Source organism: Arvicanthis niloticus, unplaced genomic scaffold, assembly GCF_011762505.2.
Source record: "Arvicanthis niloticus isolate mArvNil1 unplaced genomic scaffold, mArvNil1.pat.X pat_scaffold_795_arrow_ctg1, whole genome shotgun sequence".
In the NCBI taxonomy this organism is placed as follows: domain Eukaryota; kingdom Metazoa; phylum Chordata; class Mammalia; order Rodentia; family Muridae; genus Arvicanthis; species Arvicanthis niloticus.
In genome coordinates this window covers 23,343-48,330 of record NW_023046391.1, presented here as the reverse complement: position 1 = coordinate 48,330, position 24,988 = coordinate 23,343, and the positions used below count along the sequence as shown (strand labels likewise).

The 24,988-nt window shown below is 43.3% G+C and overlaps 1 long non-coding RNA gene across 13 annotated transcripts; it reads left to right on the top strand.

Annotated features, from left to right (window-relative positions):
• The first annotated feature begins 13,436 nt into the window (after nt 1–13,436).
• Nucleotides 13,437–24,329, top strand: LOC143433889 (uncharacterized). Of its 13 annotated transcripts, none has more exons than XR_013070404.1 (9): nt 13,437–13,699; nt 14,855–18,631; nt 18,881–19,012; nt 19,177–19,445; nt 20,370–20,454; nt 20,611–20,726; nt 21,798–22,043; nt 22,524–22,728; nt 24,099–24,329. It is a non-coding gene; the product is annotated as an uncharacterized LOC143433889 (long non-coding RNA). The 13 variants fall into 13 exon arrangements; XR_013070405.1 differs by having other exon boundaries at nt 14,376–18,631; XR_013070406.1 differs by having other exon boundaries at nt 13,437–15,055; nt 15,352–18,631.
• Nucleotides 24,330–24,988: the final 659 nt, after the last annotated feature.

Genomic DNA, 24,988 nt, shown 5'->3' with positions numbered 1-24,988 from the left:
GGATATTCACACCCTACCCCAAGGGGGGAAGCACTTGCAGGGTTCCCAACCTCCACGGCCTGGGACCCCCTTCAGTGTCCCCCAATGGGGGAAGCACTTGATCAGCAGAAACCCGAGGGACTTTGTACCTCCGGGACTCATTAGACCGACTAGGCACAAGTTCAGGTGCACAAAGCCCTATGAAGACCAGAGATTCAAGAAACCGGACGCTAAGGTTACAGAAAAGCTACAGGAACTCAAAGATCTTATAAAGGCTTCAGCCAATAAGAGTACCCTGGAACCTCTGAGGGATCTGAAAGAGAACAGGACATTGACAGTTCCACTGCCTCTGAGGGTTCCTGAGGGCATGAGTAACCCACTGACTAGGGACACCAGACCATCTGTTTTACAGCCTGCCACCAGAAAAAGAGTGGCCTCATCTTCTGTGCCCATACCTGGGAAGGTGAAGAAAAGCCGGGCAGTGTCTACTGGGTTTGAAGAACCTATGGACTTTGACCAGTTGGGTCGCAGCGTACCTGCAACATCTACAAAACACAGTAGTGAAGATGCCAGTTCAAACTTCAAAGAAGATCACACTGTGGCTGGGCCATCTTCTGCTGACACTTCTGCTGTGCCTGGGCCATCTTCTGCTGACCCTTCTGCTGTGCCTGGACCATCTTCTGCTGATTCTTCTGCTGTGCCTGGGTCATCTTCTGCTGACCCTTCTGCTGTGCCCGAGACATCTTCTGCTGATTCTTCTGCTGTGCCTGGAACATCTTCTGCTGACCCTTCTGCTGTGCCTGGGCAATCTTCTGCTGATTCTTCTGCTGTGCCTGGCACATTTTGTGCTGATTCTTCTGCTGTGCCTGGAACATCTTCTGCTGACTATTCGGCTGTGCCTGGGCCATCTTCTGCAGATTCTTCTGCTGTGCCTGGCACATTTTGTGCTGATTCTTCTGCTGTGCCTGGGTCACCTTCTTCTGACTCTTCTGCTGTGCCTGGGACATCTTCTGCTCATTCTTCTGCTGTGCCTGGAACATCTTCTGCTGACTATTCGGCTGTGCCTGGGTCATCTTCCGCTGATTCTTTTGCTGTGCCTGGGTCATCTTCTGCTGAGTCTTCTGCAGGCCAATGTGAACAGGTAATTTCCCCAAACATTCAAGGTTCCCTACACCCTTCCCTATCTAGCCAAGGAGTTCTGGGATCTTCCACTTCTCCTCCAGATGCTCAGGGATGGTCTGTATCCCACCAAAATGTTCTGGAACTAACCAAAGGTTTTCAAGGGTCTGTGGGACATTCCACATCTGCCCAGGCATCCCAAAGACTTTCCACTTGTCCTGAAAGAAAAATCATACATGTCTCCTCTTCCAGAAGGAGGTTCAAAAGTTTATCCGCTACCCTACAGGTCTCCAAACTTTCCACTTCTCATCCCAAGCATGTTGGGCAAGACCCCTCTGGTCAAGGGGACCTACAACAGGCCCAATCAGAAAAAGACAGCTCCAAACCTTCTTCTCCCAAAAGTAAGATCAGTGACTTCTCATTTTTCACACATGGAGCAAGTCGTACCACTTCTTCCCAGGAGAGTTTAACATGTTTGACAGCTGCCAAAGCAGGGCAGAGAGATAAGTCCTCTCACAAAGACAGCCAAAAATGTTCCCCCTCATCCCCAAAGTGCCCTAAGCAATCTGCTTCCAGTAAAGTGAGCTTGAGAACTGACCCTGCTGACCAAGGGGATTTCAGAACTTCCCCTTTAATCCAGGAGGACTTTCAAAGTCCCACACCATTAAAAAATGGGCTTAGATCATCTCTTACCGTCCAAAGGGGGCTAAATGCAATCACAAGTTCCCATGTGAGCCTCACAACGCTCACACCTGCCCAAGTGGAGAAAAAACTTCCAACATCTACACCAGGAGCTCAAGGACCTTTGTCATTTTCAGAAGGAGTTCTTGAGAGTTCCACACAGACACAAGATGTGGTGGGAACACCCGAGGCCACCCAAGGGACTCTTGTGCCTTCTGCACACACACAAAGTCATCTAGCACCTTCGCCATCTTCACCAGGGGTTCTGAGACCGTCCCAATCTGTCAGGGGAGCACTAGGATTGTCTCCCTCTACAGGAGATGGTCAAAGACATGTTCTCAAGTCTGCTTTCCCACATAAAAAGGAGAATAACGGATTCTCCTTCTGTGAAAAGGGATCCTGAAAATTCCCACTCCAGCAATTGGACAATGAAAGATGCTCCTTCTAAACAGCTGGGCTTCAAAATGTCCATATCTGACAGAGAATTATTCATATACCCCCTATCATCCAAAAGGGCCCTCCTGACTTGTCATCAGGACCAAAAGAGTCAAGGTTGTACCAAAACACTGCCAGTGAGCCATGCAAGCTCCATACTTGTACAGTGTGCTGAGACAATACAACCTTCCCTGCCTCCCCATGGGAATCTAGATCATTCTGTATCAGTAGGAGAGGCTCTAAAAATTTCTACTAACACATCAGATATGCTAGGGTTTTCCAAACCTGTACAAATTTCTCCAAGTACTAACCCAACTGAGGAAGGGACTGTGGGACAGAATACATCTACAAAAGGAGTTCTAGAAACAGCTCCATCTTTAGAAATGGCTTATGGATGTGGCACATCTACAAAAGTTGTTCTAAGACATATTCCACCTGTGCAGAATGTTCTGGATCCAATCCCATGTGTAAGAGGGGCTGTGGGACGTGATATGCATACACAAGGGTCTGTAGCATCCTGTACATCTAACAAAGGGAATTCCTTGGATTCCACCTATGCACAAGAATCCATGGGATCTCCCCAAACTTCACAGGAGGCTATGGGAACTTCCCTATCTCTTCAAGAGTATCAGCCATCTTCTCCAACTACACAAGGTGCTATAGACTCTTCCTCATCTGCACAAAGGGCCGTTGGTCATTCTCCATGCCCACAAGTGTCTCCAGAACATATTCCAAATACTTTAAAGGCTCTGGATTCTACCTTTTCTTCCAAAGAGGGCTTGGAAGCTATTTTGCCCATCCAAATGGCCATGAAGCCTGATGTTTCTATACAAAAGGTGTTATCCCCTTCTTCAGCTGAAGAATGTTCCCTTCGAACTTCCACATGTACACAAGGAGGAGGTCTAGAAACTTCCCTACCTGCCCATGAGGCTCTTAGACCTCTCACATATGTCCATGGTGCTCTAGGAGAGACCACATCTACACAGGTAGCTCTAGTACCTTCCCCACATGCTGAAGCCACAGTCAAGACTTGCGCAGGTACACAGGGCACATTAAGACCTTCTCCATCTCAGCAAGAGGCCTTAGGATGTACTATATCTCAACAGGGTGCTCTACAATTATCTCCACCTACCCAAGAGTGTTCCTTTTACATGCCTTCTCTGGGGGGAACTGGTAGACGTTCTCTCTCTAACAAAGTGGTCCCCAGGCATCGAGTTTCTAGGAAAAACAGGTTAAGAGTTGATCCTTCTGACAAAGGAGGCTTCAGAAGTTTCCCATCTGATGAAGACAGTTTCGGCCTTCCTCCTTCTGCAAAACGGGGGCTTGCATCATCTCCTGATGCCAAAGGAACTTCAAAAGCTGTAACTAATCCTCAGGTGAGTCCCACACCATCTATGTCTCTCCCAAAGGCCTTGGAATGTTCCACAAATGACCAAGGGACTATGGTAAGTTGCCAATCTACCCAAGGGCATGCTGGACAATCCGTATCTTCCCAAAAGGCTCAGTGGCCTTCTCTGTCTACCCCAAAAGCTCTAGTATGTTTACCATCTGCTCCAGGGCTTCAGGGAATATTTCCATCTCTCCCAAAGGCTCCAGAACATGTTTGCCATGCTCAAAGTGAGTTGTCACTTTCCAAAATAGACTTCAAAACTACGCAACCTTTTCTAAAGATCCAAGGGTCTAAGGGAATGTCCACATCTAAAAAAAATTGTTTAGAATGTGTGCCATTACCCCAAACATCTCTGAAAACTTCCACGCCTTGTAAAGCATCTAAAAATCTTTCTGCACAAGGTACCCTAGAGCCTTTGGTGTCTGAACAAGGGGAAGGGACAGAATACCAATCAGAAAATGACAATCTGGGACAATCTATATCAGCACAAGGGACTGGAGGCCCTTCACCATGTCATAAAGGGGCATTAGGATCTACTCAACATGCCCATAGGAAGGAAAAAGTATTGCCATCTAATCAGGGGGCTGAAAAACATTCTCTGTCTCTGAGAGGGGCTAGGCAACTGCCCAAATCTGAAACTAGGACTCTAGAAAATTTGCCATCAAAACAAGGATCGTCTTCTAGTACCAAAACTACAAAACCATTGTTATCTTCCAAAGGGAGTGTGAAACCTTCATCATCTGCACAATGTGCTCAGAAAGCTCCCCTAAGGACAGCAGGTACTCTCACAACTGTGGGATGTAAACAATGGCCTCTAGAACATTCTATGGCTGTCCAAGAAACTGTGGGTTCTTTGCCATCTACCCCAGAGTTTCCAGAGAATTCAACATCTACCCAAAAAGAGCTAGGGTACTCATCACACAAGGTAGAATCTCAGGATACCTCACCTTCTTTCCAAGGGACTACAGGCCATTTGCCATGTCCCTCAGAGCCTACAGGACATTCACTATATGATCATGGATCTCAGGAATCTTCTTTAGAAGTCTCCAGTGATCTAGCACATTTTCTGTCTACCAAACTTTGCATATCTGCTCAGGCAACTCTGTGCCAGTCACGATGTACTCAACATTCTCTCCAGCAGTCATCATCTTCTCAAAAGACTCTGGGAACATCTGAGTCTGCCCAGCGTACTACTCATAGGCATTTGTCTTCTGTCTCAGGTTCTTTAGGAAGGTCACAGTGTGTGCCGAGGACTACAGGAACTTTGCCCCATGCCCTGACGCCTTTTGGTCAAACCTCACCAAAACAAGCAAGTCCAGCCCCTCCATCATCTTTGACAAAAACTGTGTCAAGTTCCCTATATTCCCAAGCAGCTCTTGAACCGCATGCATTGGCACAAATTTCTCCATTACCACCAGCATCTACTCAGGTGTGTGCACAAGCTTCCCTTTGTGCAGAAACCACTTTGGGAAAGCCCATAGCTGCCCAGGGGATTAAAGAACCTTTGTGTCCTAGCTCAGGGACTCTAGGTTATAAAGAAAGTGACAAGCAGGAACTAGGAACTTTTCCATGTGCCCAAGTGCCTCTGGGAATTCCCTTATCTGCAGAAGGAACTTTGGGATCTTTGTCATCTGCACAAGGGGTTCTGGGAACTTCCCTATCTGCCCAAGAGTCTCTGAGAACGTCCACATCCAAACAAAAGCATATAGAAACTGTGTCATCTGTTCCAAAGTCTTTGAAACATCCCACTCCTTCCCAGAGGGCTCTTACATTTTCTCCACCTGCTCAACATACTGGACAATGCACATCATGTTCCCCACAGACTACTGGACCTGCTCCAGGGGTTCTAGGAGCTTTGCTATCTTCTCAAAAGCCCAAGGAACTTTCAAGGGCAGCAGAGGAAACTTTTTCTGTGGGGCAAGACAAAGAAACACAGAGTACCTTGGGCCATTCGCCCCTGGTGAGGGAGGATGTAGCATCTTCTCAACCTGTGTCAGTGACTCTAGGAACTTTGCCAATATCACCTCCAGAACCTGGTAGACATTCATCTTCTACCCAAGTAGGGGCAGAAACTTTTGCATCCAGTCAAGGGTGTCTAGCACCTTTGCAATCATCCCAGGGGCTTCTGAAACTTTCGATCTCAGCCCAGGCAATGATAAATACATTACAATGTTCTGAAGGTTCTTATAATCTTCTGGGTCTTTCCTCTACAGAACAGGGAACTCAAGCATCTTCAGGTTCTGCTCATGGAGCTGTGGGTCCCTGTTTATCTACACAGGGGACAGTATGTCAATCCACATCTAAGCAAAGTTCTGCCCATCATTCTACATCACCCCAAAGGTTTTCAAGTCCTTTACATACACAAGGTACAGGAACACAGTGCACCTCTACACCCTGCACACTGGCAGATTCACCAACTACTCCAGTGTGTGAGGGATATACCCACCCTGCTCAAAAGACAACAGGAACTTTGGAATCTGAACAAGGATCTCTGACAATTTCTGCAACTGCACAAGGCTTTGTTGAGCCTTTGCCATCTCCCCAGGGCCCTCTAGGATATTCATCATCTGCACCAGGTGTGCAAAAATCTTCAACATCTACCACAGGACATGTGGTATCTGGTGGCTCACCTCTGGAACTTTCAATATCTGCCCACCTTATTTCCTTACTTTCTTCCCTAAGCCTTTCGGATACTTCCCTTTCTGTAGAAGGGACTTTTGATCTCTCAAAACGTACAGAGGGTACTCTAGGACATTCTTCTTCATGCCAGGGACCAAATGAGTCTTTGAATTCTGCTCAAAAAGCCCTACACACAGCTCCACCTGCTTCAGAATCTTCAGGATCTATGCATTCTTCCAAAGGTCCTATGGTAATTTCTTTATCTGGACAAGGAACACTAGGATCTGTATCATCTTCCCTAGGGCCTTTGACAATGTCTCTATCTGTTCAAGTGAATCCAGGACCGTTGTTATCTGTTCAAGAAGCTGGAGGCCCTTGCCTGTCTTTACAGGGGAATCTGGAAGGTTACACCTGTATGCATGGCAAGCCAGGAATATCCAATTCTTCAACAGATTTCAAATTTTCAGCATCTACTACAGTGAGTCTAGGATCTTCTCCATCTGTCCAATTGGATTTGACAGTGCCGCAGCCTGACTTATTACCACTGAACTCATCCCTGTCTGCCCAGGGTGTTCTAGGAACATTGACATCTACCCAAGGGTCTCCAGAAACTTCCTTGTTATCCCAAGAGCCCCCAGGAACCTGTTTGGATAAAGAGACTGTAGGATATTCACCATCTAATCCAGAAGATCTTGGTCTTTTTGAATCTGCCCTGGGCAAACTAGAAACATTGCCATGTGTGTAAAACACTGCGGAAATAGCACCTGTTGCCCAAGAAATTATAGAGCCTTTGTCACTTGCAAAAAACTCCCTCAGGTTTCAACCTTCTTCATCACTTAGTCCAGAGTCAGAAGAACCCCTGCCATCTACCCAATGCATTTCTATGAGTTCAGATTCTGTGTCAGGGACTGTAGAATCTTTGCCATCTGTGCCAGGGGCTCTGGGGCTTTGAAAACTAATGAAGGTGCTCTGGGTCTTTTAGTATCTGAAGAAAGGATTCTGGGAACACCCACATCTCCACAAGAAAGTCTAGAACATTCTCAACCAGCCCAGGGGCTTCTAGAACCTACGGCATCTATCCAAGACACTGTAGAAACTTCCTGTTCAACAGAGTTTCTCGGACTGTCCCTTTGTGCACATGATGACTTTGTTTCTATCTCTCCTTATAAAGAACGCCAGAGGCGTTTCTCTTTTCCCAAGAAAGGCCCTAGACTTTTCAATTCTACCAAAAGGGTATTGAAATCTGTCCCATTTCCTGAAGGGTATATCCTAACTTCGATTTCAGAACTTGATGTCTTAAAACGTATCTCTTCTGCTGAAAGTAGCCTCACATCTTTCAAGTATGCCAAAAAAGACTCAAGTCCCACTTCCAGTTCCCCTCCTAAAGAAGGTGTCATTCCTTCTCCCTCTCCAGGAGATTGCTCCAGACATTCTAATATGGTAGAAACAAGATCAAGACATGCCTCTTTAGACCAATCAGGATTGAAATCTGTGCCATCAGAAGATGAGGGCTGGGAACTCTGCCATTCTTCCAAAATGGGGTTAAGAGGTTGCAATTCTGACAAAAGGGGTGCAAAGCTTGAAACTGAGACCAACAGAAACGTCACCATTTCAGATTCTGCGAAAGGAGCCTGTGGATCCTCACCATCTCCTGAGGAGGGCCTCAGAAGTCCCCCACCTCCCCAAGGCATTCACAGACAGTCCAAGTCTACTAAAACCACATCAAAAGAGGCCCCTTCTGACCAAAGGGACACTCAAGCTTCCAATTCTGAACATGAGAGTTGCAAACCATCTTCTTTGTCAGAAAGAGAGCTCAGATATTCTTTATCTTCCAAAAAAGATAAGAAACCTAAAGCTACTCCCCAAGAGGGCATAGCATCCTCATCTCTACTGAAGAGTGCACACAAACCACTAACTCTCATGAAGAGAGCCTCAGGCATTCCACCTCTCCTCATGAGATTCCCAGACACACTACTTTTACCAGGAGAAGAGAGAGGAATGCCTCTGAAACCCATGGAGCCCTGGAAAGGTCTGCTGCAGACCAAGAAGGCATTGAGTCATCTCAAGATGAAGACAGTCCCCATGGGGGTGTCAAACATTCATCATCACCCCAAGAGGATACCAGCCACCCTGTTTCTACTAAGGAGAGCTCAAAACATGCTCCTATTGTCCAAGAAGGAGAGAAACCTTCCATTAGTTCCAAACGGGAGCACACAGCTTTGGTTCCTATCTTATGAGGATTCATCCCTCCACCAGTTCCAAAAGGGAGTACAACATCACTCCCTGTTAGACAAAGAAATTACAGTCATATCATATGTCAACCAGAGGACATGGTACCTTCCCTCTCCTACCAAGGGAGAGACGCAGCACTCCAATATGAATCTGGATACCCCCTTTATAACCCTTCTAACCTTGGGGGCCACAGATACACACATTTTGTTCGAAGCAATCTCAAAAGGATCCCACTTCAAAGTAGGAGATATACTGGTTATATCTTCTCCTCTAAAGGAGCTATCAGTCCTTCTCAAACTGAACAATATAGATTAAGACTTTCTAGTTCTTACCAAAGGGACATTGGATATGTACGCCTTGTTTCAGGCAGCCTCAGAATGTTTCAGGCTGAAAGAGATAGACTCTCAAATGCCCCATCTAAGACACTGGGTCTTAGAGAAGCTTTTTATGACAGAAAAGTATTCAGAAATGTGTCTTATAATCAACAGTGGGTCACACCTTCAAGTTCTGCCCTAGGAAGCCTCCGAATTTCCTCTTCTTCCCAAGGAGGCATTAGAACTTCCCAGCCTGCCAAATGGAAGCTCTAAGGCAGCCCATGTCAAGAGGGTGGCCTGGGCCCTACTCTCATTTACCATGACTTTTTCAATTCTTTTTTTAATCTAAAAGTCACCCTTATATTTTCCCACTCTGTGCCCCATATAAACAGCAGGAGTTTAATACTTTTTCTTCTCATCCACCATCTATCAAACTTACAACTTCTATTTCTAGCTGCCTCAGATACACATTGAAGCATCAGGTAAGTTCTTCTGACTAAAAGAATGCTAAGTATTCCCCCTTCTGATTAAGAGTAGCTCACAATTTGTAGTCAAAATGGCATGCTATAAAATGTGCTCTTCATGGAGAATAACATGTGCTTCTTCTGACCACTGTATATCTAGGCCTACTTGAACTGACCTAGTTGGTGAAAAAAACAACTCCCTCTATTAAAGTTGCACTGAGTGCATCTTATTCTGATCTGATGACCTAATGACCTCCATCCAAATAACAGGACATGGATGTCTGAGGTCCTGATGCCTAAGAGTAGCCTGCAAAGTGATAAACCCAGGAGAATATATATATTTAAATATATTTTATATATTTATATATTATATATAATTATATATATATATATATGTATTTATATTAAAATTGGTCAGCAGAAATAACAAACCATGCGATGTTCAAAAATAGGCAACTGAGTTATCAGGAGACCTAGCTAAGTACTGCCTCTTAGCGTGTTGGAGATTGATTACACTGCTCCCTGGCCTGCATGATAGGAATGTTCTTGGTTCCCATGAAGACTAGATAAGGAAATTTTCAGGCCTTCTCTACTCTCCAACTTGACTCTTGATCTTCCTCTGACACAAGAGTCTTTGCAATTTCTGTTTTCCCCTACATGGTATTAGACTTTTGCCTCTAAAGATTGGTATCCTTAATAGTTTTGGGATATGTCAACATTCTCATTCTGTCCATGGGTCCTTCAAATTGTGTTTCTGACACAAAAGCAGGAAAACTCACACTTCCCCAAATCTCTGAATTGGAGCTCAAATCATTCTCAAGGTTCTCAAGGGGTCCTCAGGCATACTCTGTCTTAACCAGGAGGCTAAATGCACTCCAGTAATTCTCAAGTAGGCATCAGACCTACAGCTTAAGAACTACTGATCTTCCAAATTTCTGTATGGATCAAGGGGACTTTTGACCTGTCCATTGTGAACCAGGGATACTCAGATCTTCCCCAATAGCCTAAGTGACCTTCATCTTAACTGTATAGGACCAATGTGCTTCACAACTTTCAGCAGTAACTCAAGGGTGGTTCAGTTATACCCTCTCAACATCAAATGTGTAACAAATTCCCCAGTGTTCAAGGGAGCATTAACATACAATTCCTTTGAGAACCTGAAACCTCAAACATTCATTAATTGCTCAAATTGACCTCAGAGTTACCACTTCAGAACTAAGGTGTCCCATAAGTCCTCAATGACTTGAAGAGGTCCTAAGACCTATGACATAATAAGCAAAGGACTTCAGACCTTGACAAGAAGGCCACAGATACAGCCCTTTTATGATCAGCATACAATAGAACTGATGAAGTCACAATGGGGCCTCAGATGGACCCTTCTAGAACAAGGACAATTTATGTCTCCAGCTAATAACTCCATCAAGTCATGCCCCCTCAGAAGTAAACAAACCCATGATGACAAGGAGCCTGATACCTAGTTGGAATATCTTCTGAAGAGGGCCTTAGCCTTATTTCCTCTAACCATAGTAGCCCCTTACATTAGGGTATGCCAAAGGGGTCAGCTGACCTTGAATAAATATATTTTATTCTTCCTCTGTCTGCACTGGAGATGTCTGAGACATGCCCCTCTGATGAAGCAAGCTACAGAACTGACTTTGTCACTGAAGAGTGTATCTCAAACATTCAGGCTCACCTGTAGTGTGACCTACAAGGATCCTTGTGACCTAGAATTCACAGGAGCTTCTCTCTTTGTTCAGGGCTGACTCAGGTTTACCACTCAACTAAGAGAGACCAGAAATTCTCTCTCAGATTTTATTGGTTAGGAAATACACCTTAAACCACCAAAAAAAAAAAAAACAAAAAACAAAACAAAACAAACAAACAAACAAACAAAAAAAAACCCAGACAACCCTGGATTCAAGTCCCATGGCCACTGAATCAAAAGCTCAGCCTGGATCCAAGGCCATTTATATATAGGAAACACAGCCAGGTACTTTGGCCCAATTTTTAGAAGAAACCTCAGATCGATGTTAAGTCAACAATGGAGTCCTCAGAGACAAGAATTTTCTAGAGTTATCTGAAGACGTGGAAGCTTGGATTTCCTGGACCAACCTCCTCTACAGAAGGTAAACAGGAATATTCCCCTACTGTCCAACAGGGTAGAGGGCCTTTCTCCTTTTCAAAATGGTGGTATTTTTCTTCCTCTGATGATTGGGGCCTTCAAAGTCAGCCCTTTGACTCAATAGGCTCTCATAACAATCCCTACTGCTCAAGGGCCTGTGGGATATTTTACCTCTGACCAAGGTGCATTGCTCCCTTTGGTCAAAGTTCACAGAAATCAAGAGGAGAAAGCAAATCCTGGAACCTTATGCTACTTCCTTGAGTAAAGTCACATGACCTGCTGTGAAATCATCTGTCTAGCATAGTTCTGGTTGGTTGGATATAATTCTTAGGAGGCAATCATGCTGAGGTGTGATCACATACCCATGGTGATCATGAATCATGGTAACTCTATTTGCTCTCCTGCTGCTTCAGCTAAAGGTATGGATATTCTAGACTGAAGAACAGTTCGAAGGTGAGGCAATGCTAAGGCCTCATCAGCTAAGGTAAGCAATTTAATTTTTCCATAAAATATTATGGAATTTTTTATACTCCGATCATCTCTCCCATCACAAGGATATCCAGGACCTCCTTTCTTCCCAGGGGTATGCACTCTTTCTACCTTTGATTAAAGAAGCATCATATTTTCCCACTGAAGCAAAGGGAGCCTCAGATCATTCCAGTTTGTCAGAAGTCTTAAACATTCATTTAGTTTGAGGAATCCCATACAACTTCCTGAACATCTCTGTGAGTTTTCATGTCAGTGACTTCTCTGCAGGATCTGTAATCAGAAGAATTTGTGTTAAGTCCATTTCAAATTGGAGGGTGTCTAGATCTCCCTTATTCCAAGAAGATAGAAAGTTTGCTTTTTCCTTGACAGTGTATGTCAAAGATTCTTCATTGCATCATTACTGAACCTACAAAACTGAGCTGAAAGGGAAATCTGGGAAACAATAAGAAAAATATCCGAGGCTCAGTCTACAGTATCAGGAAGCTGTGAACTATGGTTTCACAAACTTCTCGTTCAGCTCAAGGAAAACTGTAGTTTCAGTAATGATGCAATGAAGAATCTTTGACATGCATACTTTGTCAATGAAGAAGCATACATTCTATCTTCTTGGAATAAGGGAGTTCTAGACACCCTTAAATTTGAAAGGGACTTGGTACACATTCATCTGCTTACAGAGCTTACAGAGAAGCCACCGACATGAAAACTCACAGAGATGTTCAGAAGTTGTATGGGATTCCTCAACCTAATTAAACGAATGTTTAAGCCTCCTTTGGACAAACTGGAATGATCTGAGGCTCCCTTTGCTTCAGTAGGAAAATATGATGCCCCCTTAATCAAAGGTAGAAGGAGTGAGTACCCGAGGGAAGAAAGGAGGTCCTGATATCCTTGTGACAGGAGCGATGATCAGAATATAAAAATTCCCATAATATTTTGACCAAGCATCCCCTGACAATGGTTTCCTCAGAGAATCCACTTCTAGTCATAGAATTCTCAGTGCTATTTCTCTAGGAGGTCTTAATGTTTCCCTTCTGATCTGGATGACAAGTCATCCCCAAGTGACTGAAGGGATGGCAGATCACTCTGAATGGACATCCTGGGACATAAAATGATATCCTTGAACCTGACAGTAAAAATCTGAGCCCAGATCTAACTTCTATCTTTAAGATTGACACTTGAAATGGAGCAGGTCCATCTTTGCTGCCCCTGCCTGTGCTGCTGTTGAACACCTTGTGGAGAACTTGGAGCCAGAGATTACCAACCAATTTGTAAGAAAAAAATTTCTCTGTTTCCTGGGAAGCACGCCTCAGAGTACCAGAACACATGGGTATTCTGGACTGTGAGGACATTTGCACTTGATAAGGTATTTTCTGCACCTTCTTTCAATTCCCATGGTAACCTATTGCCTGAGTGATTATGTGACCTTTCTGCTCTTCCCTATCCTCCCAACATATTTTCTATCTCAAAGTGAGACCCATGACCTTTTCACAAAAGATCAATGTACTTTTTATAACTAACTGATCAGGCATAGTTCCAAAGGTGACTATTTCTGTAAACAAGGGACCCTAGTCCACTCTGATTTGAGGTCCAATAGTTCAAGTTTAGAATCAGAGCCTAGAACCTGTGCCATCTGACACAAGGCAAGTCCACAGAAACGTAATAACTTCCAACATTTCTGCCTAGATCTGGACAGCTGAACAAACTAGATGTAACCTAGCCAGCAACAGTCATCCAAACCCTTGGGAAAAAGAAATGAGTTTCTGCCTGCTCTCTCCCGGAATGAACACAAGCGATACAGATACAAAACTCTGAATTGGAAACGTATAATTGCTGCCAGAAAATTTCTCCACTGTATAAGGTACTGTATAATGGCCTTTACAATTGACAGAAGTGTATATGGCACCTTCACTCTGCCTGAAGAAGATTCTGTTCTCCTTTTTCAACAGGGCCTCAGGGTTAATGTTAACTTACTCCTTCTCACTACAGCGAACAAAATGGCAGAACTCTCCTAGGACTAACATTGCCCTAGACCCCATTTGCCAAATGGGCCCTTAAAACACCTATTATGCCTTACGTGTTCCTTACAAATTCCTATTCCTATAAAGTTGCTTTGAGTCTTTTCTCCTTAAAGGGCTGTCAGATCAAGGGAGCTTTATACCACTCATTCTACATAAAAGAGCATCTAACATTCCCTGTCTGTCTTTCCAGTAGGATTTTGGGCCTATTGTTGACCTCCACCTGCCAAATAGATTTTAGACCTTCAATTTCTGCAAAGGGGGCCCTGGGAAATCAAAATCTATTCAAAAGGGCTCTCAAAACTAGCCCCTGTGTAAAAAGGCTGTTTCAAACCTTCATCCTCTACACCAGGGGACTTCATGTCCACCTGTGCAACTAAAGAACCACCAGACCTTCTCTTCAACCCATGCCTCACAAACACCCCATTAATGAAGTTTTCTTTAAAGCTAACCGCTCTGTCCAAGACATCTTTACAACACATTTGCAAACAATGGTACCTCACATTTCTCTGCTTTTAGATCATAGGATAGAAGATATAAAGATGAAATCGGCTTTCATACCTTGTGCCTCAAAATTGGGCATCAAAAATGCAGAACTGACCTTAATAGTCGCTGTAGGAAGCTGCTGTTAGCTGTGCAGTTGCTAGGCAGATAGGCGTGCCTTAGCCACTGCCAATCCCGAGGCATATTGGGTGGTGAACGAACAGCCAATCAAAAAGTGAATACGTCACTCTAGACTGCACTTAAGCGGGGGACCCGTTCCTCAGCGCTCTCTCTGACTCTGGCACTCTCTCTCTCTGACTCTGACTCACTCTCTCTCGCTCTCTGACTCTGGAGCTCTCTCTCTCTCTCTCTCTCTCTCTCTCTCTCTCTCTCTCTCTCCCTTCCTTCCTTCCGCGTCTCTCCACGTTTCTCCACGTGGGTGATAAAGATTAAAAGCCTCGTTTACAGTAACTACCTGTTCTCTGCGTCTCGTGATTTCTCCGCGGACGCAAAAGCTCCAGGGGGGCACGTTAGATCTGGTGCCGAAAATCCCGGGATAAGTTCCAGGCGCGAGAATCCAAGCGCGCGCAGATTCTCCACGCGAGCGAAACCCACGCGCGGTTTTCCCCGGCGGCAGATCCCTACGCATTAGCCGAAGGAACCCTGAGCTTCGAGAATGGTTAACAAACTGTGGATGTCGGGGTCACCTCCGGAAGGTATGCTTGGGATAGAAACCCTCGTCGCGGGTGGATATTCTCCCATTGCCACCTCAATAGCTAGCTTCTTGTTTGCGTTGCTTTCAGCTATTAGGGCAAGTCAAAAGGTTTCACGAGAGGTCCGTTCCAAGCTATCAGAACCAGAGTGTGTTAGTTTAAGCCGGCGGCGGCATCGCGCACAGGCGCGGCTGCAGCGGCGAAACATGTAGCTGCTTCTCGTGGGAAGGGAAGCCTGAAAAATTGTCTGGGCGCATTTTGCGGCCCGGGAGAGGGTCTTTTTTGTGTTTCTTTCACAGGCGAAAACAATCTAATTCGGCCCGTGGCACAAGGCAGTGCGGGCGCGTTCGCGATGGCGGACCGTGGCCTGGAGCCGCTGGCCCCCCGTGGTGCAGACGCAGCTGCAGAAGCGGGAATCTTCGGAAGACCACAAAGAAGGAAGCTGGATTAGAAGATCTCGGCTGACCCTCCTGCCATTGTGGCTGAGTATATCGATGTGGGATTTAATAAAATCTTAAATTATTCCAGAGGTTTTTAGTTCAAATTTAAGGTTTTAAATAAAAGCAAAATCTCTCAGTTCAGAACTGCGCCTAAACTGGCAGGCAGGCAGGCAGAGAGAGGTTAAGTGCATTTACATTTGAATTAAGACCTGCAGGCTGCGACCAGAAGAAGCAGTTTTCGTTCTGAGTCTAAAGACCAGATCCTAACAAGATAACCTATATTCAAAGCTGTTAAAAATAAGATGCCTTAGATTCCTTTAAAATGTGTAACAATTATTAGAGAATAAAATTGGCTTTTATCCGAAATTCTCATGAGACAAAAAAGATTGGTTATTAAATTAATCCAAAATAAAGTTCAAATTTAAGTTTTATACAACCTAACTTGTCTTATCCAGCTACCATTTCAATAAATGTTTACATAAAAAATATTTTTATACCATTCCTTTACATTTTTGGTAAAGGTAAAAGGTTTATAGGTAATAAATTTACTCATAATGTTTAAGAGCCCATGAAACAATATTTGTTAAAAAATAATTGCTTCAGAATATGGGTAATGTTTTATATTTTACATATATATACAAATTTTGTTGCCTTAATACAAAAAGGGTAAGAGGTTAAATCTTTTGGTGTGTATTATATTTGATTAGTGGATTTTTCTAAAGAAAATTTTTTCTACAAGCTATTGCCTCAATATAGCGAGCTTTTAAAATTTTTAAAATACTTGTTACTTCAAAAAAATATTCAAAGACAGTGTCTTTCAACGTTTGAGTCAATTTGACTTTAGAAATAACTCAGCCATTAAGGCTGGACTTAATTAAAAATATAAAGGCTAAACTCCCAGCGGCCACATGGTGTCTCACAACCATTTGTGGTGAGGATCTAATGCCATCTTCTGGCCTATGAGTGTACATACAAAGAAAAATAGTTTACTTTAATCTTGAATGACTCTTAATAATTTTTAAAGGTTGTTAAGAGATATTATTTGACTAAAACCTCATTTTAAGCTTACCATAAGAGGATTTAAAACCTCTGTTTAATGTTTTCAAAGGGATACAAGTCCAAAATTAAATCATATATATATTTTCTTGAGTTTATCTTGCTTCAACACAATTTATGTGTTGTAGTCACTGTTTTAAATGTTAAAAGGGGGTATATCTACCTTTGTCTTGTTGAATATGCTTCATAAGGTGCAGTATGTTTCGGCTACAAGATTTAATATCTCTAGCCATTTAAATAACATTAAATTTAATAAGGTGTCTAAAAATACATCTGCACAACCGGTGTTGGTGTGTGTAGACCCTTCATTTTTCTTTATGTTATCCAACCTTCAGAATAATTCTGATATCTTGGATTATAAGAATGTTACATGCTTTTTAGCACAAGGCTAGAATGGATCACTAGATCTAGCCTTGGTTGTGCATGTGCCTACCTTTGTGCCCATCTCAGTACATCGTTATAGAGACTTAAAATAGACTTTGGTCAATCAGAGAGTTGATTGGCTCTAGCCCATGTGAAGGGGCTCACAGATGTGGCTCAAATAAGCTGTGTCAACAGCCCCACATCCAGGTGTTACACCTCTAAGATTTGTGAATGATGCATTTACTTAAAGCCATGATCTTTCTGCTTATTTAAAAGGAAAGTGAAATGGGAAATTGGACCAGATACAGCAGTGATTGCAAATCCGGATTTCCAGCCTTGATGGAGTGTGGATGGAGCCTGTTTCCTGTGGAGATTTTACTTCTTAAAAATAAATTTCTTCTGCCTTTTCTTTCTTTCTTTCTTTCTTTCTTTCTTTCTTTCTTTCTTTCTTTCTTTATTTCTTTCTTTCTTTCTTTCTAAAGAGCGGGAATAGGCCTGCTTGATATACAGCTCTATGATGTAAATTAGTATTCATAAATGGTTGGTTTGTAAGCTCAGAGCCCAGCAATATAAGTGACAAGGTAGCTTATAGCCTAAGCACTCGCAAACCTTGGAGCAAGCATCCCTCCCTCAAATTTGACGATCTAGGCTAAAAAATAGCCTATGACAGAGACACTCTCAGTCTATGCACCCCAAGAGCTCAGCTCATTTGCACTGGGTAGATGAGAGGTCTTGTCCAGTCAGCTCTTGCCTAAATAATTGTGATACCTAATAATAGGTTCACAGCCCTCGCACCCCTGGGAGCTATATATATGCTCCATTGCACAGGGATGGGTGTCAATGCCTCTTTATATTTCCTTAGCCCATGCACCCAGAGGACTGGTTTCCATGGCACCTGGAAGGGTAAGGAAAAATCTTCGGGCTATAAGCTCTTGATCGCTTACTCCCCCCCAAGATGGAGTTTGCTTGATCGGGTTTGAGTTCGAATCTTATTTGGTACTACATTTAATAGGCAAAAGGCTGTTTCATATTAATAATTTAAACAGGGGGAGATGTAGGAAGCTGCTGTTAGCTGCGCAGTTGCTAGGCAGATAGGCGTGCCTTAGCCACTGCCAATCCCGAGGCATATTGGGTGGTGAACGAACAGCCAATCAAAAAGTGAATACGTCACTCTAGACTGCACTTAAGCGGGGGACCCGTTCCTCAGCTCTCTCTCTCTCTCTGACTCTGACTCACTCTCTCTGTCTCTCTGACTCTGACTCACTCTCTCTCGCTCTCTGACTCTGGCGCTCTCTCTCTCTCTCTCTCTCTCTCTCTCTCCCTCCCCCCTCCTTCCGCGTCTCTCCACGTTTCTCCACGTGGGTGATAAAGATTAAAAGCCTCGTTTACAGTAACTACCTGTTCTCTGCGTCTCGTGATTTCTCCACGGACGCAAAAGCGCCAGGGGGGAGTGTTAGAAGTCACATGTAATTAAAATGTTATAAAAGCAAAACAGGGGAGGGGGAATGGGATAGGGGGTTTTAGGGAGGGGAAATGGGGAGAGGGCATGACATCTGTTTTGTAAGTAAAATATCCAACAAAATATTCTAAATTAAAAAATTCATGATGCCTATCAATTATTTGCAGATGTGTGCAGTTTGAACACAGATTTGGGGAAACATCAATGCTTGTTGGAAGATTGAGGTGATCATTGCCTGGACTCTCACAGATTTCACATAGGGTATGCATCTGGGGTGAGGCAATCAGAACATTCCTCCAGTGCACAATGTAGTCTAGAACCTTCCCCTGCTGACCATGGGTGAACTGGATATTTCTGTTCTACAAAATAGGACTGGGGACCTCTAGCTTATGAACCAAGACATTCAGGATTTCTCCTTTGCTGAAGGTTGTCTTAGAACTTCTCATTCTGGGAAGAGGTTCCCAGACTCCTCTGTTGCCCATTTACTTTCACACTCCTTGTTTTTTGAAGTTCCTGAGAGAACTCGGCCTCTGCCCTTCCCTTCACCAACAATGTGGCCTTGGATCTTGTCCACTTCTGCAAGGGAGGATGTGAGCCACTGTCTTTGACCAAAGGAAGCTCCCACGTTCCTTTTTTCCAAAGGTGACATTAGATATGCTCTTTTGAATAATTGTGTATCGTGCCTTGTATCTTCAAGAATTCTCTTATGTCTTTGAACTACCTCCAATGTATACACTATAATAAGAGAGATCCAAGCCTTTCACCTTTCACCATGGTGGCTAAGGAAATATATTGTTTCACTCTAGTTTGAGGTCCCAGGACCTATGTGGAGAATTATTGGCTGGATCCTATGTTATGCTCCATAGCCTAATCACATTGCTGTTGCCCATACATGGACATGTTAAGACAAACTGAAGGAGGCAACCCAGCCAGGGACAGGCATCCAGGGTGTTTGAAAAAGGATTGTCTTGTTGCCTGAACTCCCCCAGACCAAACACAAGTTGTGGAACCTCTACCAACTAAAGAAGAGTTAGAAGCTGAAGAGCAGTGCTGGGACCTTCCTTTACTGAATAAGGTAACAGGGTCATTCATGTCTATCAGGATGCTGCATGGTACTTACCCCTCTCCTAGGGCTTTCTAACCCATCCATACCTTTGCACAACCAGGTCTCAAAGTTTTCTCTTTCTCATAAAGGCCCGAGCACTTTCTTTCTTCCCAAGTTACCTCAGTTTTTTTACTTTACTGAAGAGAATGTCAGACCTCCCTCCTACGACTAAACCTACTGCAGACCTTCCCCATTTGTCCAAGGTGGACTAAAGTACTCATTTAGAGGAAACACCCTCAAACTTTCTGTTTCTTTGAAAGCAGGCCTAAGTCATTTGTCTTCTGGCTAAAGAGGCCCCAGGTAGAGTAAGGCTTATGCCATCCCTTCTGTAGAAACCAGAATCAAATCTACTCACATGCAGTCCAGTGTAGTGTAAAAGGAGGCTATGATTTCCTCCTTAAACAACAAGGACTATAGACATCCAGTTCCTGGACAAGGGTGTATTTCTCATGAAACAATGATGACAGAGACCACAGGTTTGTCTCCTATGGCCAAGTGGGTCTCATTCATTCCATCTGTAGTCACAGGAAATTCAGATGTAGCCTCTAGCTATGGGACACCCTAGTTCATAGCTTCATTCCAAGGGCACCTTACACTTGACTTTAAACTCGTCTTACGTTAGTGCCATTCTCTCTGACCAAATTGCCAGGCAAACACAATTGCAACCTCAGAGTGGGACCCCACAAGTTTCTGGGTGTATGACAGAGGGTAGAAAATGGAAAGTGAAAACTAACAGATATGCGATCTATAGGTGGTTGTCAGAAATGCAATGTTCCTGTCTCTCATTTAAGGATATGCACAGACCAATACCACTTTGAGGGAGTATCAGATTTCAGACCACTTCTCATCCTGAAGAAAGAGCTTGCTGATTGTTTCTTGTACTCTTCCCAACAGGATGTACAATATATGGATAATGAAAGCTGGGAAGACTCTTTGGACGCAAAAGATGCAGTACCATACTGTTCTCCCACTACCCAAGGTAAGCTAAATTTCTCCCTTCTGCACAGTAAGAGGATTAGAGCTTGCTATTTGTTTAAACATGGCCAGGCACTTTCTTTCTAAGCAAAGCAGTTCTGGATGACTCCAGATGTTCCATTTATGAATACAGACTACTCAAATTGCATCTATTTTCCAGGCATCACATACCATCTCCTTTGGATGAAGGGTCATCAGCACTTGACTTGGAATGGGTGGCCTTCAGGCCTTTCTGCTCTTACAAATACTACCCTAAGCCTTCCCCTTCTGTCCAAGGTCAGTAATAAAAATGACTGGAGTTCACTACTGGGATCTCAGGATTTTCATTGTGCCTAAGGGGACCAAGATCAAAGGGTCCTCAAAGCATCCCCCACCTATATATGGGCCTCAAACATAACCCTCTGATGATGAACTTTAGATCATTTCCCTCTAACCATGGCCACTAAGAAAATACCTGTGTGACCACAGGGGCATCATTTAATTCTGCCCTGTGTTAACAGAGCCTGACACTTCAGTCTTCTGTTTTTCATACCATCCTTCATGCACTTACCCATGTAGCTGATGACAAACTTCAGGAGGACTTAGAGACTGACAATCATGACTGATGAATAATTTTTAGATTGCTGCCTACCACAGTGTAACTGAGGATGCAAATCTTCTAAACTGTGAAGCAGTCCTACCATCCCTGCTCAAGGTAGGCTAGGACATTTTTTCATCCTTAAAAAGGTTTGGGACTTTAAGCAGACTCTAAGTGTGCTTTAATCTTCTACTTCTGAACATCATTGCTTTAGACAATCAAATTCTGTCCATTATATATCAAATGCACCCTCTGCATATAAGAGGGTCCAATATCTATCTTACAGGATGGACAGGGCATGAGATAATCTCTCCCTGCCCAAGGTCTCAAAGTCCACTTTGAGTCAAAAAGGTCCACAATAATTAGAAGGATTTCAACTTCATTTCTGATGAAGGAGGGCACAAAAATTCCACTTAACTGTATCTCACATCCAACACCTCTCATCTGAAAGGGACATCAGAATAACTACTTTTGTTACAGTAGTCCGCAAATGCACACTCTCTGTCCAAGTGGTCTGTAAATGTCATCCTTTCATAGTGAATCTTTGGTGCCTTTCTCTCTGCCTATAATGAGGAGCCTCAGACACTCCATGCCTGCTCATAAATATTTACTCTTACCCTTCTGTCTAGGGGGCAACAACATTTTCTCCTAATGCCCACAGTTCTTGAAATCGTTTAGCCCAAGGTGGACTCATGCCCACCCTCTTTTGAAAGGTGTCAATTGATCTTGTTTTACTGACTTTGTGTGCTGGCTATATCCCAACTGTCTAGGATATCTTCCAAGCTTATTCCTACTACATATATTCTGAGACATTCCTCCACTGAAGAAAGAGGCCTTGGACTTATTTCCTCTGACCAAAAGTTTCATAGCCTAAAGATAACCATTCAACCTGTTGGAATATTGAAACAACTGCAGCCTGGACTTTCCCACAGCACACAAAATATATGGACACTCTAAATACTGAAAAATAATTGGAAAGTAATCGAGCAATACTGAAATTTCCTGTGGTCCACAAGGTATTTACATTTTCTCCAATGAGAAATGGTCTTTATTATTTTATTGAAAATAGAAAGAGATTTTACCTCTGTGACAAATAGGTATAGAATTTCACTTTTCACAGAGTTTCTCAGAAATCCCACTTATGACTAGGGTGCTGTGACACTCTTATTCCCATGAAATCTGGCACATTACCTCGTAGAGGAAGGGCACAACAGTGCTACTTCCAAGCAAAGCTGACCAAGCTCCTCCCCCATTCTACACAGGAAGATTTAGACATTCATAAGAGGCAGTGCTCCAGACCTGGCCTGTGTGATCGAGGAAACACCACAGAGTCACCATCTTCCCAGTGCATCTCTTACACACAACTTCTAATTTCAGAGGTCTGGGAAGCACTGTTCTGACCTAAGAGATCTAAGAGCACTGTGGAGTGAGGTCCCCCTGAAAAGAATATCAAGGCAAGGGTAAATGAGACTACTTTCTTTGTTTTGGTCCCACAGACCCAGACAGTCTGTCCTCCATGCAGAGAAATGCGTGGATGGACATATATTTGAGGAAGACACTGAATATGAGGCTACTGCATTCCAGGTTCTTAGAAGACTTCTAAGACATCTGTCATGCCTAGCACCAACTATCGGATGGTATGAATTCGAGATTGTGATTTCAAGTTTGGAGCTAATAAAGGAACATTCTTTAATTCTCAAGGTATCAATCAACCTTCAACTTCTGCTCAATAGTGCTCCAGACGTAAAGAGTAAGAAGGCTGAGCCTCTTCCATACAATCCTGGGGACCTCCAATCTCATCTTTCTACTTAAGAGCATCTTGGATCTATCACATGTCCCCAGAGGGGCAGAAACAATTCCTCCTCTGCACACAGGGAGATTAGATATATCTCCCCTTACCCAAAGTTCTCTTAGTACCCTCTATTACTGAATTGGCTTCTAGACTATTTCCTCTCTCTAATTATACCTGAAATATTCCTCTTCTCACCAAAGGATTCCATGCTGCCTGTTCTAATAGAGAACTACACTCCACCAGTATCCAAAGGGTTCTCAGAACTTCAAACTGTTTTCCTGTGGGAGTGTACTCACTAAGTCCTTCATTGGGTCTCAGATCTTTCCAAACGCCTGCCTCTGATTTTCCAGTGGGTCTCAGATTTCATTTTCCCCAGGCCATCTTCAAATATGCCTTTCTAACCAAGGAGGACATCACATTGTCCTCCTCTGGTGCAGGGTCCTCAGACATTCCCCACCCTATCTTTAGGACCTATATTATTTCCATCCACCCAAAGGGACCTCCAGACCTCCCAGCTTGTAAGTTCCAGAGCCCAAGCTTAGCAAGTGCAGCCCAGAACAGAAGCTCACTGCCTCAAGGCAGAAACCAAAATGATGTGTTCCCCACATTTCATACCTAGACCTAGCAGCTGAACATATGCTTAAGAAGGAGAACCAGTGTGGGACTGTCAGCCAGGTTTTCTGATGGATGCTCAGACTGCTGCCTGACCTAGCACCACATTCACTACAAGGAACCCATGTCTCTGAGGAGGAGTATGCAAATTTCAAAATCTACCCAACCAAACATGCTAGTTTACCTCTATAAAATGGTCACAGATTTCCACTCTCTTCCCAAGAAACCCTCAAATATTTCAGCTCTGATCCTAGGAATCATGTATTTTCTCCATGGTTTTGGGGGTTTCACTTCTTTCCCATACCCGTCAACAAGATTCAGACTTCTCACCTCTGACCCACTCATCCCTGGTCATACATCTCTGACTAGTCTTGAGGGCATTCAGGGTCTGCATATGAGGCCTTCAATAATGCCCACATTGTCTCACACATACTCTTTCTGACTAATGGGATCTTCAAACTCCACCTCTGGCCAAGGAAACTTCACACAATCCTTTCTCATTAGCTGGGGTCTCTGTAGTGATATCTTTATCCTCCATGCAAACTCTGGTTTTACCTTCTGACCATGCAGCTTTCCCACTTTGCTCAAAATATGTAACACTTACACAATGTGGACAAAGAGGCCTTGATCATTCTCCTACTTATCGATATAGCATTCCTTCCCTCAGGTATGAGATCTCCAGAGGAGCAGAAAGAGGCTGAAATACCATTCATCATCTTCAGAGCTTTCAGCATCAGTGGAGTGGTTCCAACCTTACTGCCCAGACATGGATGGTTGAACTCAAACCTGCTGCTGCATGCAACCTTACTGCAATCACTACATCATCCCTTTGGCAATTTCTGTCACATTATATTGTGATTACACTTTTTCTATAGAAATTAAATCATTTTAAAACACATATCTGAAATGTTTACTGATTTCAACCTGCTTTATGTCTGGTTTTGTTATTTGATGTGCTAATTTGTGGACTTAATGCAAGTGGTCTGTATAGATAACTAAAGCCCAGTAAATTACTCTTCAATCTCAGGCTACTATTCCATGCTTGGAATGTTTGAAAGAAAAAAATACATGTAACATGTTTCACACTTCTGCACCTTCTTCTAAGTATATCTGTGGATGATTGAATGAGGAGTGAATGAACATGTTTCTTTTACTGGCATACCAAGAACATACTTGTCGTTAAGGTAAGTTGACAATGTGATGCAAAGAATAGTTGTCACCAACTCATTTCTTTATGATGTATAATGGAAAATACATTTTGTATACACATTTAATTCTGTAAATGGATGCATGATCAAAAGATCTATGATGGTCTTGTGATCTTAACCTAATATACTTTAGATATTTTAATTTTCCCTCTCAAGGAATACATTTAGTACGTGTAGAAAGATACTTCATGATATTTTCATATAAGATTATATAACTTTTCATACATAAATATGAAGTTCGTTGTAGAAAGTTCTTTAAACCAAGCATTTACTCCACTATTTCAATTTAATCTGTTCCTTGAGTCTATTAATATGTGGCCCTTGGGAATATATCTCCCAAAACTCCATT